Genomic DNA, 18,716 nt, shown 5'->3' with positions numbered 1-18,716 from the left:
TGTCATTAGAAACTCTCCTGTCTATCACAACTACTATTTGTAATTACCGCATCCAAGTCACTTTCAAATATATATATATATATATATATATATATATATATATATATATATATATGTACAGTACAGTATATATATATTTTTTTGTTTGTACCTTGTACCTTAATCATATTTTTTTGTTTCTCTCTCTTTTCTTCCTGTTTTATTGCCATAAAACGGAGGGGGGTAGGAGAATGCTGTGGCGTATATTACAGCACAAAGTACTGTACCACGCATTTCATCTACACCTCGTTCCACACCTCGTTCTCAGAATCAGCATCGCTATTGGTGCCCCTACCAAGAGAGTTCAATTTCTCTTCCCTCCTCACCTGCAGTGGTGCCTAAACCAATCAGATTTGAATATTCAGGCGACCTAGGCTTAGCAGTGTTCTGCCCATCTCATTAGGGGGCTTAAAACCGAGCTGGCGACCTAGCTCCGGCCTTCTTTCTACTCTCAACTTCACCCCGGCTACTACCTCCTTGCTCTCCGTCTCTCCTGGTAAAATCTGGCCACATGGTACAACTTTGCATATACAGTACACATAAACACATCAGCCCAGCACTCCCGCTTCTCAATAAATTCATTACTCATATTTGTAGTCTGTAACTATTTTATCTATGTAACTGATCCACACATACTGTAATGTAATGACCTTGTACTATTTTGAAATCATGCAGTAACTCTGTATTGTTCCAAGTCAATAATCACTCCCCTGTGTGTTTCTTCCCAACACATTTGTGTATATATATCCTTACCATTTGCCTTGGTGTAGCCCCTAGTAAAATATTCTCACAACTAAAACGCTATATATATATATATATATATATATATATATATATATATATATATATATACAGTAATCCCTCTACTATCCAATGTAATAGAGCCAAAGGCATGTCCGGAAAGTGGTCCCATCCGGAATGTACTGGACTGGTACTTCAGGACCCTAACCGAGCCTAAATTTGAAAGCCACCTAAATAACTCCCTACCAGACATGCATAGCACCTATTTAAACCTATTTAAGACTCTGTTCACACCAATAATGGACATAAAGCATGAAATAAATGAAAAGGAACCAAAAAATGAGGAATTAGAAGTGATTGTACCTCAGCCAGGGTACTTACAGCACGTTTGTGGTCGCCTCTTCTGAAGTTTTGGCAGTGGTGAAAATGCTCTTGAAGCACGTACAGTAATCCAGTGTTGTGTTGCACTTAATTCTTTGCACTGTGAGTTATAATTGTTTAACATTGCACATTGTTCTTAACTGCACCACGCCAGTTTCAACTGCCAATTTGCGCTCCACAGTTAATCCTTTGCACTCTAAATTCTAATTTCTTAACACTGCACAACACTGTAAATTCCCGTGTGGTCTAGTGGCGAGGTATTGCAGTTTATTCACTGTTTATTCACAAAAAAAAATGAGCACGTGTGGCTTCCATTGCGATATCATCTACTCGCAATCAAAGTTAGGCAGTAACTGTTGGAGTGTTGGTGATGGGGAAACAGAGTTGCCAGATTGCAATGGCCACATAACCAAACTCCTCAATTTTCATTACCAAATATAACTTTTTATTACCAAATTCATAAAACTAGCATTTATTCTTTACTAATTATATGTACAAGTGGAAATACATGTAATCACTCTTCTTATTATTAACAGCATGTTGATTACTTTCACGCTCTGCAGTCTAGCAGATTAATCAGATTGAGCAAACAATCCACAATCTCCATCCTGTGTATCCTCATACGTGTGAAAAATCCGTGAGGTAATGCATTATTTTGATTCATTATCAAACGAATTTTTCATTACCAAATTGGCCCACATTTGGTAATGAAAAACACCTAATTGCAACCCTGACACGGGAGGGGGGAGGAAGGAAGGGCTAAAGGGACCGTGGTGTAACAGCTGTTCAGTGCCGCACAGCAATTTAAAATTACAGGTGGGAAAAAATTCAGTTTTGGAGGGGATTTTTTCTTTTGGGGCCCATTTTTGATTTCCGAAGGTCCAGGGCAGGGATGTACAGTCGCGAGCAGATGAAATGGAGACACCAGCACACACACCTCTGGGTCGCTTCTACCCGACTAGTTACTAGGTGTGGGGGGGAGGGGAGTGAGAGAGGAAGAAGGGAGGGGGGGAGGGAATGGAGGGGCTGGTGGAGGAAGAAAGGGCAGGGGAGGGTACGAGAGGCGTAACCATGGCTGTCCAGGTTTTACTTTATCTTAAGGATGTAGGATTGACTTTGGCCGAGCTTAATTAATCATGATGTCATACATATCACTGATAAGGTAATGGGTTTGTAACTTTAAGTTGTTTTCCATTTAAGCGAGAGCAATATATTGTATTACACATGAAGATATGGCTAGCTTCGCAGCTCAACTGTGGCTTCATAAGAATCAAGGCAAGAGCTAAATCGTTAACCTAAAGTTTCACAATGGCTACGCCGAGTTGAAGAGGGACAGGGAGTGAGAGAGGAAGAAAGGAGATGGTAGGCTGGGGAGGATGGGGGGGTGGGGGAGAGCTTTGGGTGAGTGGAAGGGGAGGGAGAAACAGTGTTGCCACCAAAAAATTTGGTAAATCTGAAGCTGGATGCCAAAAAATCTGTGGAAATCTGTAGATCCCTCAAAGTGACCATTCCGTGGGGGGAAATGGAGAACTACCCCGTCCGAATTTTCCACAGCCTTCCCCTTGAACCTCCCGAATTTTTCCCTAACTGACCACAGAAATGACATACCACATGTTGAAGATAGAATTTGGTCATAATATAATAGTACCATTGAGCAGTTACAAACTAATATGGCTTTTTTTTTTTTTTTTTTTTTTTTTTTTCAAAAATAGTGGACTCTGTATAGCCAGTTGTTAGCTCATGGAACTAGGCCTGTCACACAACTTGAATACAAAATTATGGTTACATGAATTTTGATCAGCCTTCCTTATCAAATAGGAATGGTTCTCCTTGGTTACAAGTCAAATTAACCGTCCAGTCCGACTACACTTGGTCATAAGCTAAACTGGAAAGGAGTGTAGGCCTAGTATCTTTGTTAAGTGATAGTAAGTCGAATTCATATTAACTCATTATATCACAGGAACCACACCAGAATTAGAGCATATACTGTACAATGTATTTCCAAGTGAAATAATGCACTTCTTTGCACTGTCTGATTAAAAAATGCAGCAGTTGTTTACTAAGCAGCTCCCAGTGCAGGTGGTAAATTACACAACATGTGAAATATTGTCTTAGTGTGGAACTTTTAAAAAATTCTCAAAAGGCAGGTGCAGTATTTATATTTGATAAGTTTCTTATCCACAAAGGAAGCAAAGCCTGTAATACATTGAAAATGTCTTCCAATATGAAAATCTGTAGATTAACCCTCTTTATCAAACAAATTCTGACAATCTGAAAATAGTTACAAAATCTGTAGATTACAGATAAATCTGTAGAAGTGGCAACACTGGGGAGAAACAGTCTTGGCTGTCTGAGAATGAAGGTGGTTGCCAGGCATCACATTTTGATATTGACGAGTTTGTTAGTCATTATTCCCATTCTGGCAACATTCCTGGTGTGTGTGTGTGTGTGTGTGTGTGTGTGTGTGTGTGTGTGTATAAAGGGAACTGCGGTTCACGTGAATGGAACCCTCACTTCACCAGAAATGAACTTATATTCTGCAAGAGGGTTTGTCTCACTCCGTTCCTCACAATTTTCTTTTATCATAAAAAACATGAATACCTGTGGTTCTCGTATTTTATATTATTAATAATTATTGCTAAAACACATTAAGCACTGAAAATAACCCATTCATTAAAGAAATTGTAATCATTACAGTTGTAATATCGAACAAATACTGACGTATGATGACTTAACTAAAAATCAATACATAGCTTTGTAAATGTTAAATCCATCTAAATCGGTTTCACATGCTTTTGATCCCTAGCATTCCCAAGATAAAAAATGTGTATAATCACGGCTAGAGTCTGATGACATATAGCAAGACATATTTATGCTGACATCCTGAATGACGAGCACAATCAACCTATTAAAATGTTCATCCATTAATTGTTGGGCACCAGAACCATCACAGACAAGTGTTAACCCGACGTGCACATATTTTCTTCACCTTTGCCTTATGACTACATTACTATTCTCCTCATTCCCCAATATTTTCCACCACACCGCTCAAACAGGTGTTACTCCCTCCCTCTTGAACCCCTTCCAGTTTCACCTCTCACCAACGAACCCCTCGAATGGAACTCGCACCTGGGAAGGGATACTTTTGAGACAGAAAAGCCTATTATAATTTGGCACGGGTGGAGGGGAGGAGAGAGAAAGAAAGGAGATGGGAGACTCTGGGGGTGAAAATAAAGGGGTTTAGCCAATATGAACCATTAGGTTAACGCTTTGCCTGTTGTATAGAATCTTATGAAGCCACAGTTCAGCTGCAAAGGTGCCAACTTCATCTATGACACAACAAACTACTCTCTCGCTTCAAGTGAAAACAGTTTTAAATTAAAACCCATTATCAGTGATGTGATTGACATCATGATTAATTAAGCTCTCCCAAAATCAAACATTAATCCATAATCAAGATAAATTAAGACCTTGACAGCCATGGTTATTGCCGCCCCTCCTCTCCTCCCTTCCCTTCCCTTCCCTCTCTTGATCTTTTTCCCACCACCAGCCCCTCCATACACCCCCCTCCCTCTCTCACTCTCCCGTAACTCGTCGGGTAGAAGCGACCGAGAGGTGTGTGTGCTGGTGTCTCCTTTTCATCTGCTCACGACTGTACAAACGGACTTAAGGCCAGACACGGCCTTAAGGCCGGTGGTTTGAGGCCGTAGCTGGCCATATCTCGTTAAGGTCCATGCACAAAGCACTCACAGGAGGTTAAGGCCGCCTCAGCTGCTAAGGCCAGCTCACACTGGCCTTACCGTATTGTGACCTGGAAATAACACACAGATTGTCTACTACACAGGCTGGAACCAACCTTTGTTATTGTTTATCTCAGCCCCAGGATGGAGTTGGTAGTTGACTATGAATTAGACCGTGCCTTGCGAAGAGAACGGAGGTTCAGGGACCCACTGGACCCCCTTAACATAAGTGATGAACATTTATTGGCACAGTATCGCCTCCCCAGGAACGAAATCATGCGGCTAACAGAAGAACTTGAGCCTCGCATTGGAAGGGCCACACGACGCTCCCATGCCATTCCTCCACACACACAAGTAATAGCCACCCTTAAGTTCTACGCCAGTGGGAGTTTTCAAAGTGTTATTGGAGATACCTGTGGAATTCACCAGTCGAGTGTCTCCAGAGTGATATCTTGTGTGACGCTCTTGACAGAAAAGGACTGAGAGAAATAAAGATGCCCAGTGGACTGTGGAGGAGGAGAGAGACAGAAGAGGGTTTTTTCAGAATAAACAATTTTCCCAAAGTGCTAGGGGGAGTGGATGGAACCCACATTCCCATTAAGGCCCCAGATCAAAATGAACACATATATGTCAACAGGAAAGGGTTTCATTCTCTCAATGTGCAAGCGGTCTGTGACAGCAACAAAATGATTCTTAATTGTAATGCCCGGTACCCAGGCAGCACTCATGATGCATTTATCTAGGCTAATTCTTACCTGCGTCACAAATTTGAAAGAGGTGATTATGGTGACAACTTTTTGCTAGGTAAGTTCAGTAATGATCTCTTTGCGTAAAGTTAGATCAGTAGGGTAAAACATGCAAACGTTATTAAATGTTCCATTCATATGGCTCTGAATAATTGAACCTAAACAGCAAATAAACTAATGGTTAAAAGGTTGTGCAAAATCACTATTGAAAGTTATTAGGTAGACTCCGTACTCTATATTTACACACATTAAGATCATTAACCACCTTAATTATTTACTGTAATGTAATTAATTTTAACTGGTGCTGCCATAATGTCCCTTGATTTCCAGTGATGTTAGAATACATTCAATACAAGTGTTCTCGCATCGTAATTATGGTATTCATGAAGTGTCAGTCCAGGGTGAAAGACTGACGAAGAGAGTGTACAGTATGTGAGTGAGGTGGAGGGGGGAAGAGGGAGGGGGAGGCCGAGGATGAGATGGAGGGATGGGGTGGAGAGGTATATGAGAGAGGGGGGTGTGAGTTGGGAGCAGGGCAGTGAAATGGCGAGGGACAGGGCGACTTGGAGGCGATTTGTTTGTGGCCACCCCAAACGGGATTGAGGCGTCTGGCAATAGATAGATAGATAGATAGATGAAGTGTCAGTCCACAATTACCCATTATATTTTTCATAACATATGTGAAACGCTACCACAAACACAAATTTTTGTCAGTACATCTTCCGTCACAAACCTGGAAAAAAAAAAAATGTACAGCTCTAAATATGTAATGCGCAGCAATTTGTTTACTTTTTCGCCATGGTTGCACATTGCATCATGCGCCATTTTGTTTTTACATATTTCCCCTGAAGGGTCACAATTGTCAGTTTATGACTCGTTATTTTCCAAAAGTGATACGTTTACTAACCAAACCTAACATAACTAACCTAACCTGTCCTAGGAAATATGGGGTATGTTTTTGTCAGGTCTGAGAAAGATCATTGTACTACCCAATCGTTGTCTTTTTTTTTTTTTTTTTTTTTTAATGGAAGTCACACTAACACAAATTGATGTACTGGAGTACCTTTTCACATGTAATATATTATGTTCATGCCAGTATTTCACCTATGTATACGGTATAATTCTAATGGTAGACGAGTGCAAAAATAATCCAAACCACAGGCTATACATTGTTCGTAAGCCTCCTCATGACACATCTCTTGATAATTCTCCATAACGTTCACATTGTTGGTATACCTTACAGTGTATGAGACTGTACATCAATTAATTGCATTCTGATGTACGGTACATCAATTAATTGCATTCCGGTATTCCTGTTTGGCTGTTGGTCTCTAGCTCCTTCCTCACCTCATCCTGAGATGGAAAGTGTGAGTGCAATGATTGTAACATGATATAAAATTTTTGAGTATTATCTTACTGCACCTATGAAATATGCATTCTAATTGGTTTACAGGGGACAGTGGCTATCCCCTAGAGCCTCACCTCTTGACTCCATTTGCTCACCCAGCAACACCTGCAGAGAGAAGATACAACGACAGCCACGCCAAAACCCGTGTAGTCATTGAGAACACCTTTGGTATACTGAAGTCAAGATTTAGATGTTCAGGGGGGTCATTGCAGTATGAACCAACAAAATGTTCTAAAATAATAATTGCCTGCATGTTGTTTCACAACATTTGTATACAGAGAAGAATTCCACTACCAGAAATCATTGATGATGCAGAGGAGGCTGTTAACCAAGGTAGAGGAGATCAACATGTTGCTAATGCTCCTGGTCAAGCACGGAGGATGGCAATTGTTGTCATTCTTTGAGTAGATGAAAAAACACCTGCCCATTTGTAGTCCACCCACCATCCCTCATGTAACTCTCCACACCATCTCTTCCCCTTCACCAAACTCTCCTACTCTCTTAGTAATTCTCTCAGTAGGGCCAGATCATCTCTTGGTTCTCTAACATCCTCATCCACACCACAGTGCATTTTCTTTTGTTGTGCTCATGTAAATCAACAACAAGGATGAAGTAAGTGAAATAAATCATCTTCAGTGATTTGAAGTGAAATAAATCATGTATAGTAATGAAATATATTTTGTGTACAAAATTAAAGATATTTTGTATAAAAATATTGATTACTTTCTTTCACCCGTACAAATCCATTGGAAGTATGTTCATATTAAACTCTGTAGCTACATTACTATTGTAAACCAGATGTGGGTGGCTGTGTAGTACACTCCCTATTAGGCTATTCAAACTGCATGATACTTTGCAGTAAAATCATTAACACCTTGGCATGTAAGATGATGACCTATGAATTAATATTTGAACAACCTTCACCCAACTTTTGCATTCTCTCCAGCCTAGTATGTGTCTGAAGGTATCCTTCTTCATGAGCTCTAGCACATTAACACCACAATTTTTTTTTTTGTCATTTGTTGTACTCATCCTTAATTGATATACATTAGAAAGGCAGTGAAATATTTTCATGTACAATAAACTAATTTAATTTGGTTAGATAAGTGTACAAAAATAAAGGCACTTTGTATCAAAACTTACATAACTTTCCTTCACATTTACGGATTTAGGCTATATAAAATACACTCATTTATCTATCTATGGCTTTTTATCCTAGCTGGTATGGCCACATACTAGCATTTGTATTAATGCCAAAACATGACTCTTTGCAACGTGAACCCAGTGGAAAGCAAATTGAAACTGCCCCCTTCCTGCAATCCACCGAACCCCCTTGCCAAGGAAGGGGAGTGAGGTAGTCATTCTTGGAAGTGGGCAGTGAAGCGGCTCGGCTATATCGGCGCCACTGCCAGAATGCACCCTTAGTCAGCACCTTGAATAGTGGTAGAGGGAAAATAAGGTCAGAAGAAACAAGGAAATATCATGATGAGAGTGGGGACAGAACAGCAGAAGATAATGAGGAGTGAAAGACTTGAGACCAAAATGCAACTTTCAGTTGCCTCTTACCTCCCCAGTCTTCAAGGGAAGGCCATGAACAAATCACAATAAATACAAAAAAGGAACACTGTACTTGATTTAGGTAACACTTTGGAATGTAATATGAGAAAATAGAGATAAATATTTGTAACCAATATTTGCCAAACTGAAAACTAGAATAATTGGCTTAGCTTATAGCTAAACGAGAGATTTGTGACCAATGTTTACCAAACTGAAAACTAGACTAATTGGGTTATATTAATGAGATCCTTACATCACATCTGGTAGGACTAGAAAAAATTAATACAATTCTTCCATATTTAGCATGATGCATATCACAACATAATGTGACTGAAGCATTGTATACAGCCTCATGAAATGAAAGTAATTACTGCAAAACATATATCCTACAATAGGTAGTTAACAAAATCATTGCTATTTTAATTTGACCATAACTGAATGGTAATAACTGCACTAAAAAAAATATATATATGAACAAAACACAACAGTAAAGAAAACACTGACTTATACTTTATACATTTCATGTTCTTGAAGCGATTTTCCTTAGAGACTCTGCAATACTTTTTAAAGAATTGTCCATACTGGCCGTATGCTGTTCAATAGATGATACAGAGTCTTTGATGGCTGTCTGCACCTTGAGCATATCACTAGCCAATGAAGTTCTGCTCTGAGCTGGACTAGGCACTTTGCTGGTGGGTCAGCTAGGTGGTCGGGTTGGGCCACTGGTGGGAGTCTCTGGTCTGCTTGGTGGTCTACTTGATGGCCTAGAATATGCATAGGAATGTTCTGAGGGAGGTGTCACAACTTCTTGCTCTACCTCGACATCAGGGCTGACGATGTTGGCATCCGCACCAAGCCAAACCACTGGCACCTGCTCACCACCGAGTCCTGTTTGATAAGAAATCAAATTTAAAAACGCAAAGTATGTCTCAGTAACTTCCTGAAGCCTACATACTGTTACACTAAACATGTTGATGGTTTCAAAAAAACAATGTTGATGACAAACCTACAATGATATTTCACGAATGGTAAGGGACTGGAGAGACAATGAGGAAGGAATACATTAAACCATAATAAATTAAATGAGCAATCAAGGGCATCACAAGATATATATATATATATATATATATATATATATATAATATTATTTTTCCAGACTGAAAAATGGCACCCAAGACTTGCATGTATTGGATGTTACGGTATAATCAGAACAATGTCTGTCAAGTTTGAAACACTGTCCCACTCCCAAAACTGGCTTTGTTTAGGGTTAGTGGCTGAAGGTTTACAGTACCCTAGGGAAAAATGCTGGCTAAGGAAATCACAGTCAGGGAATGGTTAGGTATTTTTACACTCAAGAAGTCTGTTGGTTTAAAGATACAGTAGCAGCATAAGTAATTTTTACTACAACCTATCAGTGTATTATTATGGGACTGTAAAATATGGGTGGAAAAATTATGGTGGCAATGGGTACAAGATACCTTACAATTATTATTTTTTTTTACCACATACCTTTGTGTGTGTTTTTTTTTAACACATTCAAGTTACATAAATATGCAATGGGTAACAATATCAGTATACAGTTTGGCAAAGTAATGGTCACCTGGCAGAGGTTCTGGTTCTTCAAAATCTTCCGTTTCCTGAACACCTGCCATACCTCCTACAGCCTCACTCACAATTGTGTCCAGCATTGCCTCTTCAACGGAAGTCAGTTTCTTCGCACCACTGGATCCTCCTCCTGGAATGAAGATTCATAAGTGCAGAATAAAAAACGGTATTTTTTGGTCATACACTCATATGACCATATGACTTAGAAGTGTTTTACCAGTACCAGTACTGCCATATAACTATTAGCTATGCAGCATATCAGTTAGGCTTGGTATTAGGCTTGGTATTTTAGTTTTTGGTAGTTTCTATATTACTACATGATCCCCCCCCTCCCTCACATCATCCATGAAACAAGAAACCTCATTATTTGCCCTTTAATTATTGGACAGAAAGTGGGAATAATTTACTACTTTGTGGGTAGACAGGGCTGGAAAACTGTCAATAATGATTCATGACATGATTAAAATAATGTCATAACTGTCAAACTTGCAAAGCCACAAATGTGCAGAAACATAAATACCGAACATCAGGAAAACCATGAAAATGTACGCCCATATAGCTACTTCTGCACAGTATAAATTTACAATGGGGCAATTAAATAAAGTATAATGTACAATGACCTTACCAAAAATTGACTTGTACTTGACAGGATGAATTAATAACTGCATTCTGAGAGCTACTGCTACACAGATGAAATGTATACCGTTATTCCTACAATATGATGATCAATAATTAAAACAAGATATAATATGGTCAAATTATTCATTTAGTGTAATGTATCATTAATATTTTCAAATATTCATTAAATATTTAAATAAAAACTGCAGGAGAGATCCCATTAACACATGAAAATTCTATGGTGGATTATCTTTCATAAATCTCAACTGTTTTATGACACCCATATTCTTTGGAAATATTGCTTATATTACAAAAGTTTGTATTGTATCATGTTTTCATGTCTCCCAAATTATGCAAAAATATCATGTTACTCACGTTAGGCTTGTTGATGCCATAGGTTGAGTCCTACAGAGGGCAAGGGGTCAATAAAGACCTGCTGAAACTCATTCATCCCCAAATCATTCAGGCTAGTTTGGTAAAGTTAAATTTGACTGAATTAGGTTAGGTTAGGTTAGTAGGGATGAACGATTAGTGATGGATTAACTGTGGTGCCGCATCAACCTACAGGTTCAACAAGGTGAGTGGCTGTTTGCCACAATTTTCATTGAATATTTGTAGTTTTATAGGTGATACCCTCATAAATATGCATTTCCATAATTTTTTAAACCTTAGGTAATGATAAATATGTTAACATTTGAGAAAAAATGAAATGTAAATTTAATTAATGGGAGTACTCATGCAGTTTCACCAATTTTATAAAACTGAAATCTTTAGATTTTCATAACTGAAAACTAAACATTAAATATATGGTACTGTGGTTGTTTATTCTTGATACATTTCTTAATAATGTAAGCAAAGGATGCATTTTCTTCCCAATAACTGTATCAAGGGTAATTACTGATTTAGCCTAAGTTTGTGTGTTACACTGAAATTTCCATAAATAAACAGCATATTTTTTCTTGGACATTTGTATGGAGTTAATGAATAAAACAGTTTGTGAAATTATCATGTTTTTCATGAAATTTAATGCTGAATTCTGTATATTTAAATCATGTTATAAGTCTGGTTAAATCAGGCCAATCCTGCAGGTACTTATTGCTGTGGTATGACCTTTGCATTCCAGTGTCTGGTACTGATGCCATTAATAATGACAAACTGATGTACCATTTCTTACATTATTGCATTATTTCCAAAATGCAACCACTGTTAGTAAATATCAAAGGTGGATGGTGCTTTGGGCAGGGGAAATTGAGAGTCATCAAAATTAGGCTATAAGAGTGTAATGTAGATCTACATATTTCTTGCTTGTGGAATATATATCTTACCTGCCTGATGCATCTCCCTCTTTATTCTTGCTGCTTTATTCCTAACCACTGACCTAAAATCTTTATACTTCTTCCTCACTTCCTGCATATCGCGAGGAACACTACTCACACTCCTTACTGCCTCAGCAATACTTTTCCACGCGTTGTCTTTCATTTCTTTGGTTGCATTCTGTCCAAACTTTTGCTCCAGAAGTACTTTTCTCTTATTGTATTCTCTTATAATTACAAAAAGCTCCTCATCACTAAAATTTGGATGTCTTTTCTTTGGTTCCGACATTATTTTCAAATAATCAGTAGACTAAACTGTCCTTCACCGCGCCGTAAACTTGTAACTCGCCCTCACACTATCAGCTGATCCTTTAACTTCTGTGATTGGTTCAAGATTTCTCCGTCCTGCCGTCTGATTGGTTGACAGGGTCTCAGCTGACGCATGAGATTTTCCTCAAAACATTCCCTTCAGTTAGGTCCAGCCTTCCCTAAGGCCGATGCACAAAGCTTAAGTCAGCCCTAAGACAAGGCCAGGGGTCGTTGTGCATGGGTCTTAGAGGCAGCCGTAGGGCGGCCTCAAATATTTCACAGAAGGCTAGCCTTAAGGCTGCCTTCTGACACAGTTTTGTGCATCCCTGCCCAGGTCCACAATGTCCTGTAAGTGGGGTGTCCGGAAAGTATGGAGATTACTATATATATATATATATATATATATATATAAATGGGGAGGGTTGCGTCATGGAAGGGCATCCGGCGTAAAAACCCTAGCCAACTCAATATGCGGAGCACAAAAGGAAACTTCATACTGGATCGGTCGTGGCCCAGGTCAACAACGACCGCCATCAGTGCTGTTGTCCAACAGGGGCCCGGTGGAAAGTATGCGACGGTTGGACAAAGGAAGGAGAGGAGGAGAAGAGGAAGAAGACAGTTCCAGAGGACGTGGGAGAGAAGGGAGAGTAGAAGAGTGGAGATAAGAGTGGGATCTTTAAATGTGGGCACGATGATGGGTAAAGGGAGGGAGCTGGCCGATATGATGGAGAGGAGAAAGTTGGATATACTGTGTGTGCAGGAAACAAAATGGCAAGGAAATAAAGCGAGGATGATTGGAGGAGGGTTCAAGTTGTTTTACCATGGGGTGGATCGGAGGAGAAATGGTGTAGGGGTGGTAGTGAAGGAAAAGTATATAGATAGCGTATTGGAGGTGAAGAGAGTGTCGGACAGAGTAATGAGTTTGAGGATGGAAACTGATGGGGTCCTGATTAATGTCATCAGTGCACACACCCCGCAAGTGGGGTGTGACTTGGAGGAAAAGGAAGAGTTTTGGAGTGAAGTAGAGGAAGTGATTCAGAGCATACCCAAGGAGGAAAGAGTGGTTATGGGAGCGGATTTGAATGGGCATGTTGGAAAGGGAAATAATGGTGATGAGGTGATAGGCAGGTACGGTGTCGGGGAGAGGAACGCTGAGGGTCAGATGGTTGTTGATTTTTCAAAACGGATGGAGATGGCTGTAGTAAACACTTATTTCAAGAAGAAGGAGGAGCACAGGATTACGTATAAGAATGGGGGAAGGAGGACGCAGGTAGATAATATATTGTGTATGAGATGCAATTTTAAAGAATTCAGTGATTGTAAAGTAGTGCCAGGGGAGAGTGTAGTATGACAGCATAGGGTGTTGGTTGGAAAGATGAGTTTGAAAGTGAAGACAAGGAGGTAAGTGAGAGCTGAACCAAGGATTAGGTGGTGGAAGCTGAAGGAGCAAGACTTCAGCAGTAAATTTAGGGATGAGGTGAGCCAGGCTTTGGCAGGCAGGGAAGACGAGGACGGATGGGCAGTTATCTCGGAAGTGGTGAGGGAGAAAGCCAAGAAGGTACTTGGGGTGACATCGTGACAGAGGAGAGAAAACAAGGAGACTTGGTGGTGGAGTGAGGAAGTACAGGATAGCATAAATAGGAAGAAACAGGCAAAGAAGAATATGGATAGACACAGAGACGAAGAAAGCATTCGGAAATATAAGGAGACGAGGAACATAGCCAAGAAAGAGGTTGCTAAGGCAAAAAAAAAAAAAAAATGCATACCAAAAGCTGTACGAGAAGTTAAATAGTAGAGATGGGGAAAAAGACCTGTACCGATTAGCTAGGCAGAGAGACAGAGCTGGGCAGGATGTGCAGCATGTTAGAATGATAAAGGATGCAGATGGCAATGTACTAACAAGTGAGAAGAGTGTACTAAGAAGGTGGAAGGAGTATTTCGAAGAGTTGATGAATATAGAAAATATGAGAGAGGGAAGGTTGGAAGAGTTGGAGGTAGTGAGTCAGGAAGTGAGGAATGCCATGAAGAGGATGAAGGATGGCAAGGCAGTGGGCCCAGATGTTATACCAGTGGACGCATGGAGGAGCTTAGGAGAGATGGCTGTGACGTGGTTTATCAGATTGTTTAACAAAATCCTGGAGGGTGAGAGGATGCCGGAGGAGTGGAGAAAAAGTATTCTAGTTCCGATTTTCAAGAACAAGGGTGATGTGCAGTGCTGCAGCAACTACAGAGGTATAAAGCTGATCAGCCATGCAATGAAGATATAGGAAAGAGTGGTGGAAGCTAGGCTGAGAAGAGAAGTGAGGATCTGCGAGGAGCAATTTGGTTTCATGGGCAGGAAGAAGTACTATAGACGCCATATTTGCTTTGAGAATAGTGATGTAGAAGTACAGAGAAGGCCAGAAGGAGTTGCATTGTGTGTTTACAGACTTGGAGAAGGCTTATGATACGGTACCGAGAGAGGAACTGTGGTACTGTATGAGAAAGTCAGGAGTGGCAGAGAAGTACGTAAGGGTGATGAAGGACATGTACGACGATAACGTAACAGCAGTGAGATGTGCAGTAGGAATGACTGACGGTTTCAAGGTGGAGGTGGTATTGCATCAAGGATCGACTTTGAGCCCCTTCTTGTTTGCAATGGTGATGGACAGATTGACAGATGAGATTAGACAGGCGCCTCCGTGGACAAAGATGTTTGCGGACGACATTGTGATATGTAGTAAGAGCCGGGAGGAAGCTGAGGCAGAGCTTGAGAGATGGAGATATGCACTGGAGAGAAGGGGAATGAAAGTAAGCAGAAGTAAGACTCAGAACATGTGTGTAAATGAGAGAGATGACAGGGGAACCGTGAGGCTGCAAGGTGTAGAGGTGGCAAAGGTAGATGAATTCAAATACTTGGGGACATCTGTACAAAGTAATGGAGAGAGTGGTAGAGAGGTAAAAAAGAGAGTGCAGACGGGATGGAGTGGGTGGAGAAAGGTGACAGGAGTGATCTGTGACAGAAGGGTCTCTGCAGAAATGAAAGGGAAAGTTTATAAGACTGAAGTAAGGCCAGCCATGTTGTACGGAATGGAGACAGTACTACTGACAAAAAGACAGGAGGCACAGTTGGAGGTAGCAGAATTGAAGATTTTGCGTTTTTCACTAGGAGTAACGAGGTTGGACAAAATTAGAAATGAACATATTAGAGGGAGAGCACACGTAAGTCAGTCTGGGGACAAAGCCAGAGAACGGAGACTGAGATGGTTTGGACATGTGTGGAGGAGGGATGAGGAGTATGTTGAGAGGAGGATTCTGGAAATGAAGTTACCAGGCAGGAGAAAGAGAGGAAGGCCAAAGAGAAGGTTTATGGATGTAGTGAAGGAGGACATGCAGGTGGTAGGTGTAAGAGAAGAAGATGCAGAAGACAGAGTAAGATGGAGACGAGTGATCCGCTGTGGCGACCCCTTAGGAGAGCCGAAAGGATATATATATATATATATATATATATATATATATATATATATATATATATATATATATATATATATATATATATATATATATATATATATATATATATATATATATATATATATATATATTTTGCCAGACGCCTCAATCTCGTTTGGGATGGCCACAAACAAATCGCCTACACGTCTCCCTGTCCCCCGCCATTTCACTGCCCGCTCCCAACTCACACCCCCCTCTCATATACCTCTCCACCCCATCCCTCCATCTCATCCTCGGCCTCCCCCTCCCTCTTTCCCCCTCCACCTCACTCACATACACTATCTTCGTCAGTCTTTCACCCTCCATCCTCTCCACATGGCCCAACCAGCTCAGCGTATTCCTCTTAACGTTTCCTATCACACCCACATCCACAACACAACGCTTCTTTATATTCTCATTTGTCAGCCTGTCTCTCCATGTGACTCCACAGGCTCCTCTTAAATAACTCATTTCCACTGCTCACTCTTGACTTGTGTCCTTCCAGCAATGTCCAAGCTTCACTTACATAAGTTAGAGTTGGTATCACAATACTGTCATGTAGTAACTTTTTCACTTCCATGCTCACTTCCCTACTTCTTATCACTGCTTTCAAGGAACCAACAACCTTTCTTCCCTGCTGTACTCTTTCAAGCACTTCACCCTCCAAACCTCCATCCTTACTCATCGCACTGCCCAAGTACTTAAACGTACTCACATTTTCCAATTCCTCACCATCCAACCTCGCTGTACATTCACTGACTTCACCTCTCTCAAAGACCATCACTTTACTCTTCCTTACATTCACCTTTAGATTCCGTTTCTTACACACTCCCCCAAACTCATCCACCAAGCCTTGCAGCTCTCCTTTGTCTTCACTCAACAACACAGTATCATCTGCAAACAACAGTACAGGGAGTTTCCAAACACTACCCTCTCTCACCAGGGCCACTCCAACATCCACTACCCTACCTTGTACCTCTCTTATTACCCCATCCATGTACAGATTGAACAACCATGGAGACATGACACATCCCTGTTTCAACACATCCTTCAAAGAGAAAAATTCACTCAGTTCACCATCGATACGCACTGCAGCCTTAGCACCATCATACATACTCTTCATTCAACAACTTCCCATATACTCCATATATTCTTAATACTTTCCACAATCCTTGTCTATCCACCCGGTCATATGCTTTCTCCAAATCCATGAAAGCCGCATACAACTTCTTTCCCTTCTCTAGAAACTTTTCCACTAAAGATCTAAGAATGAATATCTGATCTACACAACCTCTTCCCTTCCTAAAGCCTCCCTGTTCTTCTCCAAGTAATTCCTCTGTTCTTTCTCTAACACTGTCAATAAGTATCCTACCATACACTTTTCGTATTATACTAAGATGCCCCCATGATTACCACATACTTCTTTCCCCTTTTCCTTTGTACAAGGGAATAATTATACCTGATTTCCAATCCTCTGGGACTCTACCTTCCTCCCAGGCCAATCTGCACATTTTCCACACCTATTCTACTACTATCTCTCCCCCATACTTCAGCATTTCACCACACACTCCATCAATTCCTGAGGCTTTCCCCAATTTAACTTTCTTCATTGCTTCCACAACTTCTATCCTACTGATTTCTTCCTGTCTTCTCACCTCCCTCCTTCTCCCAGCCATTCCCCAGCCACTTATACTCGCATTACTTCCATCCTCTATGTTCAACAATTCCATTAAGTGTTCTCTCCATCTGCTCACTTTTTCTCCATTCTCCATCAGTAATCTACCATTTTTATCTTTCACCCCCCTGCTAACTTCACTTCCACCCTGTCTTACTCTTTTCACTTCTTTCCAGAACATTTTCTTACAGTCCCTCCACTTTACACTCAAGTTCCTTCCAAATTCTTCATCCGCTCTCTTCTTACTCTCTCTTACTAATCTTTTCACCTCTTTCTTTCTTTCTACATATAACTCTCTCTTCCGCCTCTCAACTTCTTCCACGCCCCTATTTCTCATCCATTCATTGTATGCTTTCTTCTTTTGTGCCACAGCCTGTCTTACCTCTTCATTCCACCACGTTGTTCCTTGCACACCCCTACGTCTTCTCTTCATCCCACACACCACATCACATGCTGCACATATTTCTTCTGTAAATAACCTGCACACACCTTCCACGTCCCCCATCTGCTCCAATTCATATATATATAAATAAATATATATATATATATATATATATATATATATATAACCATTACTGCCAAGAATCGGTCCAGTGTATGGTTGACATTTCAGGCCAGTGTCAGAAAATAAGTTTTATTCATATATCGGCACAACACAAGTTTTACATCAATTGGCCTGCTGATATAAACAGAATATTATGGCCAGGAATCGGTACAATTCATGGTTGCCGTCTTCCCTTAGTTCCGTTGTATGCCAGTGCTGGCTTGCCATTTCAGTGTTTACTGGGTACGTGTCAGTTCATGTAAATATGTACTGTTGTATCAGCCCTATTCATAACCATTACAAAACCATCCGTTAGCATTGGTTTTGTATCACACCATTAAAGGCAAAACTGCATATCCGGTTTTCTTCTCATTTTACAAGTTGAGACACCACCTTTGAATTATCTTGAAATGAGCTGAACATCATTCATGTCTTTGTTGAGTAGTGATACTCAGCACAGTACAAGGTGATTTAAAGGTGGTTTTGCAGCTTGGAAAAACTTTGTGATAAGTCTGTTTACGTCTTGGGGCTCTCAAAAATCTGCAATTTATAATTTTGGGTTGTTTGTT

Source organism: Coenobita brevimanus, chromosome 46 (assembly GCF_032717465.1).
Source record: "Coenobita brevimanus isolate Jiangsu-jjx chromosome 46, ASM3271746v2, whole genome shotgun sequence".
In the NCBI taxonomy this organism is placed as follows: Eukaryota; Metazoa; Arthropoda; class Malacostraca; order Decapoda; family Coenobitidae; genus Coenobita; species Coenobita brevimanus.
Note: the sequence above shows the minus strand (reverse complement) of the source record.